The following is a 6000-nucleotide window of genomic DNA, read 5'->3' on the forward strand; positions in this document are numbered from 1 at the left end:
CGAGAATTTACCTCACCAACAATTTGTACAAAAAGAGACAATATTTCAAAGTTCTTTTCCTACAGTAAAAAATGCGAAAATCGAAAATGAATGAACTTCAAGGCGACTCACATACTTAGGTTCAAAATAATATTGATTGATTTTTAAGGCTGCAATATTGGTTCAATATTGTTATTTGTAAACGAAGTGGAAATATGATTGAAAGAAAAAATGTGTTTTTCCCAAATTTCGAAAGAGACTTTTTCCAGTTTTATCATATCAGGAATATGAAATGAATCGTCAACATTGTTGTGGTTTACCATTAGAGCCTAAAGAAGGGTACTATGGAGTATGTACGAAGACATTTTAGTCTGGATAGCATTCAAATAATAGTTAACCTGCCCTACTCCACTATTCCTGATTTTTGATGGAGGCACTCTTCATCCTCAAACAACGTCTTACAACTATGAAGATCAGATTATACCGTTCGGAGAGAGCATACGTAGTTGGTAAGTCCATTACACTGTTCGAACCTCCACCACCGCATATATTGTATTATTGTATTGTATAATCCGTTGAAGAATTAATTGATTGCGTATATTGACTTCAATTTCATACTACTCCATCCAAAATAAAATCGATAGAAATTCTGTTACGCATATAAATGTATGGATTATCCTGTTGATTTATTTAATTCAGTCGATTCACCAGGTTTTCAGCGCGAGATAGTAATATAGAGTATTGGTTTTATACTTAGCCTTCCCAGCAGTCTCCGTCAGACGAAGGTTTTTATACTTTATTGAATGAAAAAAGTTGGTACTTTCAACTGTAACCAAAGCCATCTACGATTTTTTGCGATTAAGGAAGTTGCTTAAGGTGTAAATTGACCTAAAAATATTCGAAAATTGACAATAACTTTGTTGTTTCAAGAGCTACAGATTCATCGTTGTTATAAAAATATGTATTTTATCGCTTTTAACAACTTTGTAGAAGACACTTTTAATAATAAAAAGTAACCGTGAAAAGTTATATCACAAAAACAAGCAACCCTACATATCTCGCTACTGTTACTATGTAGAGCTTTAGTATCTTCAGTAAAGTTTTTTACAATAATATTTTCTAGAGCTTTACTGAAGACCGCGAGCTTCTAGCTAAATTATTTGGGGAAATAAATTTTCTATCTCACTTTTAGGGGGATTAATCCCTAATTTCATTATATCAAAAGATGCGTCTATTTATATGTAGAAACTTCATCGAAAAAATCTACTCTCCAAAATCAATCGTTCAGGAGTTATTGAATTATTGAATCGTAAAAACGTCGTTTTGCGACACTGTGCACCGCATGTGTTGCAATTGAAACTTTGTGTGCCCTTTATATTAGTTACTGCGCAACATCGACCCACCACAACTGTGCCTTGGTTGAAAAATTTCAATTAAGCGACCATTATAACTAAAAAATATAAAAGAGCAGATGTACTGCTACCTCGAATTCGAATAATACCAAGGGATTTCAGACAATTGTGTGTAGGAAAACAGACCAATTTATTTAATTGTGCTCCAGATGGTCAAACCAAGAACATTGTCTATCCGCCCAGAATTACAATAAGTTTCTTCTTTGTAACAAAAATATATGTTATTTTTGGTATATTTAGACTATTTCGTTTAGTCCTGATAGGTGTAGTGAAGCGCACCGGGTTACAGCTAGTAAAGAATAATAATGATTTAAAATTATTGAATAACAGCAACAGTGTGTAACAGGTATTAATCCGTTCAATATTAACTTTGTAATGAACCATCTGACTTGTTTTCATTCCTTTGTTTCAATCCACTGAACATTTTGCCACATTGACCTACCTGAAACACAGAGCTGCAAATTTTCGACAGGTTTGTTTGAGTTTGAAGGAGGAACAAATCTCAAATCATGCCCTACTATGTTCGAACTTCAGTTGTTCGTTGCATCATTCATTCATACAGCTACGCCGCTCAATCATTTTCCATTCATTTTCAATTTCATTGCCCCTGTGTACTGGGATACTGACCAAAAGCAAAACTACCCTGAACATACTTCACACTGTTTGTGTATGTTTGAAAATGCTAAACATGTCAATATCATAAAATGGCCACTACAGAGCAGATGACGGTGTTGACTGGAAAATGAAGAAACATCACTAATTTTGAAGTGAATGATTGAGGGAGGTTTTGAATTTGAGTCTTTGTTGCGGTATACAGTTCAACAATCTGTGCAAATATGTCAGATAATCTGCATGAAATAAAATTAATGATCTAAAAATCTAAAATTCGTGCATGTTGTTCGCTAGAAATGCTGCATTTTAATTGCAACCATGGCCGTGTCTTATACACAACCCTTTATTTTTTTTAATCGACTGTTACTTGGCAGAGTCCCAGTACATTTTTTTTGTTTGATTTTATATCCGATTTTAATATTCTAATATATTTAAAGCGGGTTCTACGAAACATGTTCTTCCGAGTTATGCTTTCGGTCGCTCATTTAATATCCTGGTTGTCTTAATAGCTTCATGAGCCCTTTCAGTAAATTTTTAAACGGTAGCCTCACAGTGCTCATCAAATTCAATATCCAAAGTATTATTCACACTGAAACTATAGCAATCCGTTCCGTTCGATGCCTGATTATTCTCTAATCATAACTTTTCAACCCTGTTTCCCGCAGGGTTAATGCATCGACAATGAAATCAATTTAAAAATCATTCAATCAAAATTCTATTCTGTCAATAGGTCTCACCACGAAATCTAACCCTGTTTAAAAGTTCTCCTTTAACTAACCAACTCCGGGAGGGGTTTTGATGTGGCCTAAATAAACACCTCAGAGCGCGGTGTAAACAGTGGCATTCAACAAGGGACCTCCCGTAGGGGGAGTCACCGTTTGAAGGTCCTTTTGCCCTGTGGGAGTTTGATAGAGTATAGAGCGAACCCCTTGCAGCACACTCCCTGTAGATCAGCTTTTCTCACCAGCGATCGATGGTGGGTAATTGTATCGTTTTCTCCGGGCCCAATCGGATATTTGACCCTTTGAAGCGAAGGGGTTTAAGAGTAGGGTTGTCTGAAATTTCTGAAGTGAATCAAAGTCGTACTTCTTAAATCAGAATAATGTGTAGTTTAGATTGTGGCAAAAGTTAAATTTCTCAGCATCGGACCGAACTTGTAGATGTCCAGCTGGGAGTGTTTTCTTTGCATATTTCGATAGGCCATATGCTGAATCAAATTCCCCGGAGGCTGCGATCAACACCACAAAGACTTGTAAAACGGTGTGCATTATTGTGTCATTCATAAAAGTAACACTTTTTTCTTTTGCTCTCCCTGTAGGAGGAGGTGTCTCTAGCTGAGGTGTATCCTGTTTTTTGTGTGAGCGATGTGAGTAATCCTAGTTTTGGGTATGGTTCATCTGAAAGAAACTGTAATTTATGTTTGCGTAACAAAAAAAACGAACTCGTCCGTTTTTCTATGCTTCATTCATGGATGCATTCTTTGGTCTCTTTTGAATAGCGACTCTTTACGGTCACTGCAGGTATATTATCGTTGGTATTGAGTAACGTTCAATCATTGTTGGACTTATAGCAAACCACTGAATATTGCTGAACGTACATACATTCTTGGAACTGAAGCTATTTTTCTGGGAAAATTTTCAACTCGCTAGTTATCTCCGTAGAAAGAGGAACCAAACTTCGTGTACAATGATTTGCAACTAAAGCAACTATTAAAAAAATAATAATTGACCGTACGGCATCAACCACAGCTCCGATCATACGCACGAGAAATCATTCACAAATTTCATTCAAAAATTGTAATTGCTTTCTCGCCTGTAGCTTCTTCCATCAATTTCTCCACCGAAAGGGTGGTGAATCATACGGTAGCTGAAGGTGTTAATTGTGGGTCTTTTTTCATCCGAACAATTTAAACAGCGATTATCCGCGATGAAGAGATAGACTGGGCACGTTGTACTGAAGCTGCTATGAGAGGGGATGGAGTTTAATCTCTTCATCCATCGTACGGGAATGCTTATTAATGTCAGGCCTCATTTCTATCGCCACTCTATGAAAAAAGAACGTGGAAACAAAATTGTAGCTTTAATTGTATGCATCTTTGAATGTTATTTGTGTAGTTCGGATTGTTGCTTGATTGTATGATTTTTTCAGATGGAGGGTTTTATGAATGGCAACTGGCAGCATAACCTGTTTAAACCTGGAGTATTTTAAACAAGGTGTTAAAAATTTTGAAAAACGACATTCAAACTAACGGACTAAACAAATATGCACATTATTTTGACAACAGTACGCACGAGGGATATCACGTGTATGACGGAATTGCCTGCAGTTGTAAGTAACGGCCTACTTTTACCCATTGACCTTATGACCCCAGACCCCACTCATTGTAATTTCAAAGTATTAAGACTATGCAGAATCTTCATTAACAGTAGTATCGAAGGACAGGAAAAGCCAAATTTTCCTAGAGCCGTGCCATTCCTACCGATCAACGGGACGAAATTTTGATTAATAATTCATTGCCATCACAGGGACACTCGAAAATAATTACCACTCACAGTTCAACCTTTATCATGTGCTCACCGTGTAACGGCATTGTCTAACACCACGCTCGAAAAACACCCATCGTCATTGAAGCGATGAAAAAGGGGACCGGATAATTTGATGGGAGGGGTTCAACGATTCGACGAAATCTGTATAATCCGATAAATGCAAACATTGGCCAATCATCGTGATCATCGCAGGAGCAACAAGCAACAACCTTCCAATAATCCGGTGGACGACCAAGACAGCAAGCGTGTGCTGCTAGCTAACCGGTCAGAAGCGTTGTCTAATTTTGACACAACGAGTCCCATAATTTTCGAACCTCTTCCTTTGCTAATGCACGGTTCCATCTGTCAGTGCGAAGGGTGGTAGGAACTGAAATGTATAATTTTTAAAAGTACCACAGTAGTGCGGGGAAAAATAATAATAATCATACAACCGAGAAAGATAACCATCCTAGCAAGTCATGGTCGAAATTGCGGGGTTCGAAAGCGATTTGACCCGGTATGTGTTTAACTGGTTCTGCTGAACAGTGATTCTAGCGAACGCTGCTAGGCCAACTGTTGGGGGTGGAAGTGTTTGCTGACATTTGTATTATTCGTTTTGAACTTCACCAGACTTTATAATTATGTTTGAATGCATCTACGCCTTTCTAATCACATGGTAAAGGTTGAAGCCTGTTAAAGTTCTTGATCTTTTCTCGGGGGAGTTAAAACTAATCTCAATCACTTTCCCTCAATTTTTTTGGCACCTTTGGTATAAATATCTCAAGTACTTCTTCCGCTGGCAAGCAAATTCTTCCAATAAACCCTTATTTCTAACCGGATATTGATATTGCAGTAAACAGATAATAATTACACTCATAAGCACTCGACAAAAACATCTTCGTTCAAAACATCTGTTTGAGATCGATTATCTGGAAAAAAAATCTACCTGCCCAATATTACCCTGGCGAGATTTAGACTAGCTTCACGAAAATTGTTTCTCTCTATCACCAGCCAACCGCAAATCCTGTTTACATCTTGTGGAATAGCTAGGTCCTAACAGCGCCGGAACAGAACCGGAAAACTTTCGCTAATTCAAACCATTGCAATTGGGATTACTTCCAACTGCTATCGCAGCTCACCGTTGACGACGAGGATGAGGGCGATGACGACGACGACGGTGCCGACAATGACTATTCAAGAGCTTATTAATTTTTCTGGGAGCATGTCATGCGTGGAATTGTCGTGAACATAAATACAACCCGAAGTAATAATGGCTCAATAAGCCAATTAGAGCGGGATTCAATACAGCGATTTGGAGAATGGTGGTTTTGTGCCAATTGTACGGATGGTGAGTTAGCTAAGGAGTGAAAGAAATCAGCAAAATCTAAAAATGCCTTTCTGGGTATTATTTCCGCAATACAATTGGTGGTTTTGTGATAGTTTTGTAGAGTATGATTCATTGAAATATTAGG

Source organism: Topomyia yanbarensis, chromosome 3, assembly GCF_030247195.1.
Source record: "Topomyia yanbarensis strain Yona2022 chromosome 3, ASM3024719v1, whole genome shotgun sequence".
Taxonomy (NCBI): Eukaryota; Metazoa; Arthropoda; class Insecta; order Diptera; family Culicidae; genus Topomyia; species Topomyia yanbarensis.